The sequence below is a fragment of the Oncorhynchus gorbuscha genome, linkage group LG16 (assembly GCF_021184085.1).
Source record: "Oncorhynchus gorbuscha isolate QuinsamMale2020 ecotype Even-year linkage group LG16, OgorEven_v1.0, whole genome shotgun sequence".
Classification (NCBI taxonomy): Eukaryota; Metazoa; Chordata; class Actinopteri; order Salmoniformes; family Salmonidae; genus Oncorhynchus; species Oncorhynchus gorbuscha.
The window spans coordinates 76,461,364-76,474,696 of NC_060188.1; positions in this window are offsets into that span (position 1 = coordinate 76,461,364).

Genomic DNA, 13,333 nt, shown 5'->3' on the forward strand with positions numbered 1-13,333 from the left:
TGTCATCAAGGCAAAGGGTGGCTACTTATATATTTGGATATTTGGATTTGTTTAACACTTTTTTGGTTACAATATTATTTCATATGTGTTATTTCATAGTTTTGATGTCTTCACTATTATTGTACAATATAGAAAATAGTAAAAATAAAGAAAAACCCTTGAATGAGTAGGTTGGTCCTAAGTTTTGACTGGTACTGTACATGGGTGGCAATGTCAGCTTTTTGTCTGAAGGCCATCATTGGTAAAAAGTATTAAAAACATTATACTGTATAGCAGCAGTGGTTGCGCTTATGCAACTTGCGACACTCTTGTTGTTTGGTCATAAATTATTTATAGAAGAGAGATAATGAAAGAGTGTTCTCACCTTCAATCTTATAGAAGATGTCCATAGCTCTCTAAATAGCACCCCCTCAGGGTGGGAATTGATTAACTTCAACACCTGACATCTCAATGGATACCAGGTCTGGCGAAGGGACATACATGTAGGATCTTAATTTGACCAGTATTGACATAGAAAAATAATTCTGCAGCAACAGTATTTGAACGATTAGTCCATAATATTGCTTGATCGGTGGTTAGGCTATTAGCTGGGCTACATGAAAATAGGATACATGAAAAGTGCACTACTGTTAAATTAACTGTGTGTTAGTGCGGGGTTTTCAGTTAATTTAAATCACAAGCACAACTTAAAAGTTATCAAATTAACATCCTATATCTACACTTAATGCAGAAAAAATGTGCGTGTCAATCTTATTTGAAACACAAAATGAAATCCTTTCTAAACCACCAACATGTAAAATGTTTGACAAAAACACCTCTGCCCATTGTGAACTTGTGACATCACAAGTGGTCCAGCATGAGAAAACATGTCAATTCTAGGAAGGGCAGAAGCCCTTAAGGAACAGCTTCTCTGAATTCAGCATAACACCAAGTAGGTAAGTAGGCACAATTTTATTTTATTTATTTATTTAACCTTTATTTAACTAGGCAAGTCAGTTAAGAACAAATTCTTATTTACAATTGACGGCCTACCAAAAGGCAAAAGACCTCCTGCGGGGGCTGGGATTAAAATGAAATACAAATGTAGGATAAAACACACATCACGACAAGAGAGACAACACAACACTACATAAAGAGAGACCAAAGACAACAACAAACAGTAGCATGGTAGCAACACATGACAACACAGCATGGTAGCAACACAACATGACAACAACATGGTAGCAACACAACATGGCAACAGCACAACATGGTAGCAGCACAAAACAGGGCACAAACATTATTGGGCACAGACAACAGCACAAAGGTCAAGAAGGTGGACAACAATACATCATGCAAAGCAGCCACAACTGTCAGTAATGTCCATGATTGAGTCTTTAAATGAAGAGATTGAGGTAAAACTGTCCAGGTTGAGTGTTTGTTGCAGCTCATTCCAGTTGCTAGCTGCAGCGAACTGAAAAGACGAGTGACCCAAGGATGTGTGTGCTTTGGGGACCTTTAACAGAATGTGACTGGCAGAACAGGTGTTGTATGTGAAGGATGACGGCCTTTAACTTCCCAAGAGACACAGACAATTAATTCGTTCTGCTTATATTTTCAGTAACAGCTTAACCAATAACTTTTACTTTTCATACCATAACATAATAGTATTAGAATAAATGGTTCTAATCAATAATGTATACATAATTAATAATCTCAACCACAATTTCCTCTAACAGTCTGCTACCTGGCTTAGTACCACACCTCGTCTGCCCCCCCCCAAAAAAATAATTTGGGTCTGCCTCTCGTACCCGTCGCACTGCCGTGCTGGCTTCGCCAACCTCATTCTCCTGTAACCTTCCTTGCACTGCTCCATCGAATCCCAGGCGGGCTCCAGCACTCTCCCTGGGTCGACCGCCCACCTGTCTATCTCCTCCCAAGTTGTGTAGTCCAGATTCTGCTCCCATGTCCCGAAATCCTGACCTCGCTGTTGCTGTTCCTTCACCTGCTGCTGCTTTTGCTGCAGCTGCTGTTTACCACGCCGCTTGGTCCAGTTGTGGTGGGTGATTCTGTAAGGGTTTTCCTGTGGTGAAGTAGAGGAGGACCAAAACGCATCGTGGTTATATTGATTCATGTTTAATAAAAACAGATAAACATGAACACTACAAAACAATAAACGTGGAAAACCAAAAACAGCCCTATTTTTTAAATATTTTTTTTATAAAAAATAATTTATTATCTTCAATACCATTCATTCTTTACAACTCATAATTTACATACATACACAAATAATGGTATTTTAAATAAACAAATTAAACTAAACATAAACCCCAAACAAAACCTCAGGGGAGCATCTTCCCTCCCCGTCACCCTACAAAATACCTCTCCCTATCTCCCCGTCCCTAATCTATCCTCTTACAAATCTAAATAACACCCAGCCCTAAACCCCCCCTTCCACCTCTCCCGAGCAGCATGCTGCCCCCACTTCCTCTCCTCCCTCTTCATCCTCCCCCTCAAATCTCCTTCCACCCTCATCACTATCCCTTCCACCCCCCCAATCTCTCCCTGTCTTCACCATGTTCTGCCTTGCTTCCCACAGCCCCCGTTTAAAGAGACTCATGAGAAGCCAGAGCAGAAACCTGTCCCTATCCGTCCCTCTCGCTCTCCCTACACCCCTCTCTAACCTGGCCCACGTCAATACAAAATCCCCCTTTACCAAACCTAACAACACCCGTGCCCTAGCCCATACTACTCCGGCAAAGGCACAGTCCCAAAAGACATGGCGCACAGTCTCCTCCCTGCCACAAGAGGATCTTGGACAGGTGGGGGATTGCACCAAATTATACCGGTACAAGATGGAACGTACCAGCAAACACTTATGAAGGCTCAACCAATTCAGGTCCTTGAGCCTGTTGTCCAGACCCCGCGCCTGCACTCCCTCCCAGACCAGGCGCCGGACTCCCTGCCTTTCTGACCTCCTCGTACAGGTGCCTATGATCTAAACCTACTCAGGCAACTTCAACCTCAGGGTGCGCACGCAGCCACTTGGCCGCATGACCAAAGTGCCACGGCAGCTGTTCCGCCCGAGGACCCGTGTTAGACCACACCATTATGCTTCTCGCCTGATACGAGAAAAACACCCGCAGGAGGTAAACGGACGGGTGTATCACTGGCTGAGCAAGCTCCGTTAACAAGAAAGAAACAAAAATTGTGTCCAGCTTGAGGGGGAAATGTGGTACCCCCCTACCTCCCTCCCCGATGGGACAGATCATGCGTGCCCTGGCGACCCACTCGCACCTGCCACTCCACATAAACTGAAACACAAGCCTCACTAGAGGCCTCCTCAGACAAGCCGGCAATGGGTAGATGTATGCCAAATACAAAAGAGACGGCAACACATCCACCTTTAGGACCAGGACTTTGCCCATAAAAGACAAATACCTAGCTTACCACATTGCTAGCTTCCTCTGTACCACTGCGATACGCATGTTCCAGTTTAGCGTCGCTGAGCCAGAGGTCTCAAAATGGAACCCGAGAATTCTCAGGGCCCCCTCACAGAGAGATAACCCCGCAGGCACATCCGTTCTACCGCGCCATCTTCCGAAAAACTTGACGGAAAACTTTGCATGGTTCAGAACTGCTCCCGACGCTCGGGTGAAATCCCCAAAGATGGCAAGGGACCTTGTCAGGCACGAGTCCTTGCACAACAGCAAGGAAGTGTCGTCGGCGTACTGCGTCATCTTTACACGCAGCCCACCACTTCCAGGGATCAGCAAACATTCCACCCCTGTGTCTGCCCTAATGGCAGCCCCCAGAGGCTCCATGTACAGAACGAAGAGGAGAGCCGAGAGTGGGCACCCCTGCCTGACCCCAGACGAGAGGTCAAAAACGTCACCCAAGTGACTATTTACACTAACTCGGCACCCCGGTCCGACATATAATGTACGAATCCATCCTATAAACTTCTCCCCAAATCCTAATCGACCTAACACTCTGGATAAAAAGGATCTATTCACGGGATCGAAGGCTTTCGCCTGATCTAGCGCTGCTACCATTAAAGGCAGTCCTCTATCTTCAACCCAAGCGATGGAGTCCCTGATTAACTGTAGGTTCCATCTAATAGAGCGGCCCTCTACCCCGCACGTCTGATCCTCATGAACGACGTAGGGAAGGGCTGTGCGCAACCGGTCTGCTAAAACCTTTGCAAGTAGCTTGTAATCTACACACAGCATGGTCAACGGCCGCCTGTTGCCAAGGTCTGTTACTTCCCCCTTCTTATATAAAAGTGACAGCACACCAACAGCCATTGATCCCCCCAGGACCCCCGTCTCAAGGATGGCCTTCAAGACTTCGAGGACCACTGGTCCAAGTATACCCCAAAACTTGAGATAAAACTCAGCCGGCAGCCCATCCATCCCAGGCACCTTCCCTTTTCCCATCCTCCTAAGAGCGCTCTCAACCTCTTCTAGTGAGATCTGGGCCTCCATCACTTCTCTAAAGTCCTCCGGCAACCGCCTGGACAAGTGTTCTAAAAACACATTTCCCTGCTCTACATCTATTTCCCTTTCCTTAAATAAACCTCAGAAATAATCAGTTGTCACCCTGACCATATCCTCTGGTTCTCTAACTATACTACCATTTTCTTCCCTAACACCATGCATTACCTTCCTACTCTGTCTTGCCCTAACCAACTTAAAGAACATAGCAGAACAAGTCTCATTATGTTCTAGAAAGCCACTATGCGCACGCTCCAGGAAAGCTCGAGCCTTCCGCTCCTGCAACTCCCTGAGCTGCGCCTTTAGGGTTGCGGATCTCTCCCAGTCAAACGACCCGCCGAGGTTGCCTGCCTCGTATTCGAGTTCAATTAACCTTTGGATACGATCCACCTCCCTCCTCTCCTCCCTTTTTTTCCTCTTGCAATACCCTATTATAAAAGCCTTAATCCTCACCTTAACTAATTCCCACCACTCTAACACCCCCTCGCACATGGACCGGAGGCCCTCAAGCCTCCAAAAGAAACCATAAAACCCGTCAACAAAAGCCTGCTCCTCCAGCACATCCCGATCTAGCTTCCAGTACCCCCTACCAAAGAGGCAGACTGGTGACCCCCCTGCAGGAGCACCCTGTCGTGATCCGAAAAGAAAAACAGGCAACAGCCGCCCAGACAACTTACCCAAAGACCTGGGTACAAAAATATAGTCGAGCCTCCGCTCAACCCCCCTGGAGTTGTGCCATGTAGGACCGTCCATTTTCGGAGTAGTGTGCAGACCACCATCTACCAGACCATGGCAAGCCATTAGCCTGGCAATGGCGCCTGCACTGCTATCCCCCCTCTTCCTAAATCTGTATTAAAATCCCCCCCTATCACTAATTTCCTATTTGTGACACACAGGGGCGTCAGACAGTCCACCATCTCCCTCCTGTCTGCCACCACCTGTGGCCCATACACCACCACTAATTTAAATTTACAATCCCTTATCGTGACATCCACCCCTATAACCCTCCCCTGCATTACCACAAAAGAATCCTCCACTTTTACCTCCCTGTGCCCACACAAAATCCCTACCCCGATGAGTGCACCCCCAACACCCCAAACCGACTCCCCCTTGTCCCACTCCCTCTTAAACCTACTAACATCCCCTCCATCCCTCAGGTGAACCTCCTGTAAAAAAACAAAAATCAAACCCCACACCCTCCAAATAACTAAAAACCGCCCTCCTCTTAACAAAATCCCTTAAACTCCTTACATTTAAACTAACAAAAGTAAAATTAGACTCCATTAAAAAATAAAAACATGTAATACACTCAAATTCTAAACCCAGACAGAAAAAAAGACTCACCCGATGCTCCCCTGCTCCATATCTACCGGTGAGAACACCATCCGTAATCCCGACATCCCCCCCTCTTCCTCCATCACACCATCCCAGGATGCAGGAATAGTGTTTGGCTCCGGGGTGCCCTGCACCCCTCCCCCCGCCAGCTCCTCCACCATACCCCTCATCTCTTCCACCAGGGCACTTTCCCCCCAGTCCACTTGATCTTCCACCGTCTCCTTCTCCACCACTCCTCCCTCGCTTTCTTCTCTCTCATGCTCATCCACTCGGTTGCCTTCTTCCGCCGCTTTTCTTGGTTCTCCTACTCCCGTGCCTTCCGTTTCCTTCTCTCTTCCATCTGCCACTTCTGGCTCCTCCTCCTTCCTTGTGGCCTTCCCCTCTGGACCTGTACTCTGGTCATGAGGCGTGCTTCCTTCCCCTCCTCTTCTTCCCCCATCCCCCGCTCCTGCTCCCCCCCCAGCCGCAGACGCATATGACCTCTGACGGGGCGGGCACCCCCGCCACAGGTGTGCTGACGAGCCACACCCATGGCACGTCTTAGGCTTGTCACAATCTCTCGCCTCGTGATCCTCAAAATCTGCATTTTCTTGTACTGCACGAGGCGAATATGTGACCGTAGGCCATACAGCGCCTGCAAAATGGGGGCTGACGTGCATAAAACAACGTCCCCCTGTCAGCCCCTAGTGAGAACATAGCAGGAGGATGGAGGTAGCCACCATGTCCCTTTGGGTCCTCTCTGAGGAGGGTCTGGAAGCCTCTCCTCCCATTCCAAAACCCAAGGGAGTCTTTGAGGTGCCTTGCTGAGGAGACGTTATCCATGTATCTCCGCAGAAAAGCTCTCACCTCTTTGTCCTTAACGTAAGGGTTGTAAATGTTGACAGTTACAACCCTAAAGTTATTCTTCGCCAAGCTTGTTATATCGTAGTGGCACATCGGCCTCTCACCTCCCACTGCTCTTGCCCTTCTCAGGATATCATTGTGTTTTTCCTCTGTATATAGTGCCACGTCGTATGCTCCTTCCAACGAGTTGCCTTGGAAACAAAACACGTCCTTCACCGTCAGCTTTAGAATCCCCATCAATATTATCCTTCCAAAAGATTCCTGTCCTAAAGGCTCCAACTCCTTTTCCTTCCAAGCAAACCGGATCGTGTTGGCCAGCCCAATCCCAGGGACCGACCGTGTTGATGTATTTAGCACCATCTCCGCAAGGAGAATGGAGCTCGTTCTCTTCTTCCAAAACAAGTAAAAAAGAAAAACCAAAGTGACCGAGCCTATCTGGTGAAACTACACAGAGACAGGAACAATCACCCACAAACACACAGTGAAACCCAGGCTACCTAAGTATGATTCTCAATCAGAGACAACTAATGACACCTGCCTCTGATTGAGAACCATACTAGGCCAAAACATAGAAATACCCAAATCATAGAAAAACAAACATAGACTGCCCACCCAACTCATGGCCTGACCATACTAAATAATGACAAAACAAAGGAAGTAAAGGTCAGAACGTGACATTGGTGTTCAAAACAATTAACCTAAGCTAGCAGTGTTATTCAGGAAAAGCTTAAGGAAGTTATTAAAACAACTCGAAATTACATATAATTTCTGTTCTCAGAACATTAATAAAACCTCCCAAAAAAACTTTCAGGGAACCATAGTAAAACCTTATCAAGAACCTCCCTGCAACCTAAAAATGAAAGTTCCCAGAACAGGACCTGAGAGACTCACCAGTTCCCATTTGGGAACGCGCCCCCACCCCCCCAAGTAAAATAGCTCAAATGAAAGATAAACAAGTTGTTTATCTAGCCAGCAAGTCAGATTTCTAAAATGTTTTACGGCGAAAACATAGCACATATTTACGTCAAACCACCACCGCAGACATAGCTCATTAGCATAGCCAAGTAGGAAAAAATATGCAATCAACAAAAGCAGGATTAAAAGAAAAATCATTTCACTAACCTTTTGAAATCTTCATCAGATGACAGTAATATAACATGTTACACAGTACATTCATTCTTTTTCAATAATATGCTATATATATCCATAAATCTCTGTTTACAATGATGCATCGTTCAAAAAATGCTACCCAAATGTCCTGAGAAATGACGATAGCCCCGGCAGATAACGTCAGCTAACAAGGAATACACATCATAAACTTTGACTAAATATGCATGTTTTACATATGTATAGCAAGATACACTTCTTCTAAATGCAATTGCATTGTTACATTTAATTTTAACGTTACATTTTGCGTTCACTTCGCTATAATATGGAGTCGGCGCTCCCACAGTAGCATAATGACTCCTCTATCTTGGAGTCGACAGAAACCCAAAATTAATACATTAAATATTCCCTTACCTTTGTTGTTCTTCCATCAAACGACCTGGAAGGGATTATACTTACCAAACCAGCGTTTAGTTTTCAAGTCTACGTCTTTCGGTTCTCAAAATACCCACATTTCGGTCTAAATTTACGCAAAATTGAAGTGATTGCGCACCAAAACGTTGAAATTATATATTATATGTCTAGTTAACTTGTCAAACTAACTTCATAATCAAGCTTTAACATGTTATAAAGGTGTACAGCAATTTTGAGAACAAACAGAAACACAGGCACCGTTCAATCGATCTTGGAAGAAAGAGAGGACTTGACCACTGCGCACAGAAAAGTGACAGCTGTTTTTGATTGACTGGGAGCTTACCGCGTGCTCAAACTCTCTCGAGCGGGCGATTCTCACAATGACAAGCCCTATTGAAAGCTGAGATCACGCTGAACACGTGGAGACTGTTCCGGGAGCTGTAACTGTTTGGGGAGGGTGTTTGTGATGACGTCAAAGGTGGCCCAAGTTTTCAGATGAGAAGAGATAGTTTGGGAGAATGCATATTTTGAGAGTTCTGCTTTACACAGAGACACAATTTAAACGGTTTTAAAAGCTTTAGAGTGTTTTCTATTCAATAATATTTTTTATTTGCATATATTAGCAACTTTTGACAAAAAATAATTATGTTTACCATGGGCACGCAATTACTCCAGCGGGGGCAGTAGACAGCCCTATCCCTAAAAGGTTAAATGTTCACTTCCATTCTCAGAATGCTCAGTTTTACCAATCAGGAAACGTATGGCTTAACCAATGGGAAACCAAGACGTACGTTCCCACAACTTCCAAGTGTCACGCCTTGGTCATTGTATTTTGTGTTTTTGTTATATGTTTGGGTAGGCCAGGGTGTGACATGGGTTTATATGTTGTTTTCGTATTGGGGTTTGTATTATTTGGGATCGTGGCTGATTAGGGGTGTTGTTAGGCTTGGCTGCCTGAGGCGATTCTCAATCAGAGTCAGGTGCTTATCGTTGTCTCTGATTGGGAACCGTATTTAGGGAGCCATAGTTTCGCTTTGTATTTCGTGGGTGATTGTCCCTGTCTTTGTGTAGTATTCACCAGATAGGCTGTAATAAGTTTCACGTTCCGTTTGTTGTTTTCGTCTTTATAAGTTATTTCATGTACCGCGATTCATTTCATTAAAGTCTTGAGTAACCAACACGCTGCATTTCGGTCCGACTCTCTTCTTTCAACAGACGAACGCCGTTACACCAAGGATCCAAATGTACTAACTGGAAACCTATGTAGTTTAGGTTATTGTTATCTTTGCGCTGATAAAAATGGTGTTTTACCGGAATAAAAGTAATCTACCGGAGACACAACTCTCATCTGGCTATACCTCCTGAACAGGGCTAACAATATATTTCTCGGTTCATCATCAGCAAAAATGTTGGTAGTTTTGCTTTAAACAATCAGTGTACATGGTCATTTTTACTTATACAGGGTAAAGTTGATCATTTCATAACGAGGACACAAATCCCTTTTGTGAGGCGCACTTGCATAGACGAAGCGAGAGGAGAAGAGAAGATCTCTACCTAAAAACTTCCAAACGGTCAAAACCATTTAATTTTGAGATGGGGGGTGAAATCCAAGGTATTGCTATATATTAATTGGTTATGTCGTAGTTAATTTGTAAACAAAACATTTTGATATATTACTGTGTAACGGATGTGAAACGGCTAGCTTAGTCAGCGGTGCGCGCTAAATAGCATTTCAATCGGTGACGTCACTTGCTCTGAGACCTTGAAGTAGTAGTTCCCCTTGCTCTGCAAGGGACGCAGCTTTTGTGGAGCGATGGGTAAAGATGCTTCGTGGGTGACTGTTGTTGATGTTGTGCAGAGGGTCCCTGGTTCGCGCCCGGGTATGGGCGAGGGGACGGTCTAAAGTTATACTGTTACATTGGTGCTGTTGACCCAGATCACTGGTTGCTGCGGAAAAGGAGGAGGTCAAATGGGGGGTGAGTGTAACAGATGTGAAACAGTTAGCGGTGCACGCTAAATAGCGTTTCAATCGGTGACATCACTTGCTCTGAGACCTTGAAGTAGTGGTTCCCCTTGCTCTGCAAGGGCCGCGGCTTTTGTGGAGCGATGGGTAATGATGCTTCGTGGGTGACTGTTGTTGATGTGTGCAGAGGGTCCCTGGTTCGCGCCCGGGTATGGGCGAGGGGACGGTCTAAAGTTATACTGTTACACTAGCTCAATCACTTAATCTGCAAAAATGACAAGTTAATTAGCAGGTGATGGTAATTTCTGAACAAAATTGGAGGGACAAAACATAGGCTACATTGAATTGTATAGCATCGAACCAAATCACATCGACTCGTTTTCTAATCAAACTGAATCACACTGAATCGTTTCAAACTAAAACTTATTGTAAAAATGATCGTTCCATGTACAGTATGTTATACCCATGTATCATATTCCACGTATCGATTCGTCTTGAAAGGGAAAGATGCACATTCCTAGTCCCTAGATTGGGAGTTCCAAAGGGCGGCGCACAATTCATTGTAAATAAGAATTCGTTCTTAATTAACTGACGTGCCTAGTTAAATTAAAGAAATATTTAAAAAATGGCATGATCTCTTTATTACCACCAATAAAATAGCCCCATAGATACAATACTTATAGGGTACTATTTAATTCTGTGAACACTCCATCATCAACACAAAGCTGTGGTCAATGTGAGTCTGACCAGTGAACACCCATCAATAATATACATTTCACTATGGCTTGGCAGATTACAGTTCCTTCAGGTGTTATTTACACACACTTCAAGGGAATCAACAATATCTGCAAGTGTCGGAATTGAAATGAACTGGTTTTGCAGAGGCAAGTCATCAGTGACTCTGTCAGGGAATCTTCTTATTTGTGTCACTCACCCGGCGCACGTTCCCTGTCTCTCTTCTCTGAGCAAAGGATCACAGCCACCCATCAACAGCCCTGTGTTACCTGCAGCTCTGTGTTACCAGCAACAGATACAATTCTTATTTACCTAACTGACATAACAAAATGGCACTTGTATGGCGTTTCAGTAGAACTTCCAATATTACCAAACAGAAAGAGTTACAGTATATGAATATCAAGGTCCATGGACATGAAGGAGTATACACAAGATAATACAGAGATAGATATTGATATAGAGATTCTAGAATTAGACGTAAATGTGAACTGAATAGATATGACCACTAGAGAATAGAGGGAATAGGTGTGAATGCTGGAATGAGGTGAGATACGAGTGCAAACTGAATAGATACAGATGTAGGATCTTAATTTGAGTCAGTTTGCTACAGCAGGAAAATAATCCTGCAGCAACAGGATATGTGATTTATTGTGTGGATTATTATTAATGGACATTTATTGTAGGGCTTGATAACATTTTCGTTAGGGCAAATCAAGTCTGACATTTTAAAGTGGAAATTGCAAACTTCAGAAGCCTTTTTCAATCCTTGTATACACAAGTTTGCATTTCCTGCTGTGCAGAAATATTCTCATCAACAAAATAGTGGTGAAATTAAGATCCTATATCTGTATGAGCACCAGTGTTCTGGAATAGATCTGAACGAAGAGATGCAGGAGTGATTTCTGCCACTATAATGCAGTGACGAATATTAAAAACAACATCCACAGAGAGAGCAAACATTGTGGGCTCTCTCACCCACTCAACAGCTTCACCAATTTCGCTCATTTAATCAAATTGTTTTTTATCCGCCTCTCCAGCTTGAGCCACTAAGTTCAGCTTCACAGCTCTTTAAGGAGCATCTATTAACCAAAATAAAAGGAACCCGCGAGTCATGTCATCCAGAGAAAAAAATGGGAATAGTAATTTGTTGAAAAGCCGAGAATTAACTCAATTTACTACAAAAAAAGAGACCCTGATGCATAACGAATGCAGGCATAAAATTAACCTATAGTGACTCATTTGAAACAAATAACTCTTAATAAATGTAAAATGAGTGTGATTATTTGGTTGTCCCCTTTTAGATTTGATAATCTGTTGCAAATTGTGTGCTGTGTCTAATTGATCGATGTTGGCAATTAAGCAGGTCTTTCTAGGGCTGTCAGTTGATCCATGTCCTCCATTTATTTTCTGCCTGATACAGTTTAATGCAACAACAAAGGAATATGGCGGAAGGCCAGCCTTTTCTCAGGTAACATGTTAAGAGCGGAGTACAGTGCATTCTGAAAGTATTCAGAACCCTTGACTTTTTCTACATTTTGTTATGTTACAGCCTTATTCTAAAATGGATTAAATAATGTTTTCCCTCATCATTTTACACACAATACCCCATAATGAAAAAAGCGGGGAAAAAATGGAAATACCTTATTTAGGTAAGTATTCAGACCCTTTGATATGAGATTCAAAATGTTGCTCATCTGCATCCTGTTTTCATGGATCATCCTTGAGATGTTTCTACAACTTGATTGAAGTCCACCTGTGGTAAATTCAATCGAGTGGTCTTCATTTGGAAAGGCACACACCTGTCTATATAAAGTCCCACAGTTGACAGTGCATTTCAGATAAAAAATCAAGCCATGAGGTCAAAGGAGCTGTCCGTAGAGCCCCGATACAGAATTGTGTCGAGGCACAGATCTGGGCAAGGTTACCAAAACATTTCTGCAGCATTGAAGGTACCCGAGAACATAGTGGCCTCCATCATTCTTAAATGGATTGAACTCTCTGAATGCCAAGGTTGAACTCTCTGAATGCCAAGTGTCACGTGTGGAGGAAACCTGGCACCATCCCTACGGTGAAGCATGGTGGTGGCAGTATCATACTGTGGGGATGTTGTTCAGCAGAAGGGACTGGGAGACTAGTCAGGATCGAGGGAAAAATGAACAGAGCAAAGTACAGAGAGATCCTTGATGAAAATCTGCTCCAGAGTGCTCACAACCTCAGACTGGGGTGAAGGTTCACCTTCCAACAGGACAATGACCCTAAGCACACAGCCAAGACAACGCAGGAGTGGCTTCAGAACAAGTCTCTGAATGTCCTTGAGTGACTCAGCCAGAGCCCAGACTTGAACCCGACTGAACATCGTTGGAGAGACCTGAAAATAGCTGTGCAGCGACGCTCCCTATCCAACAAGACAGAGCTTGAGAGGATCTGCAGAGAAGAATGGGAGAAACTCGACAAATACAGG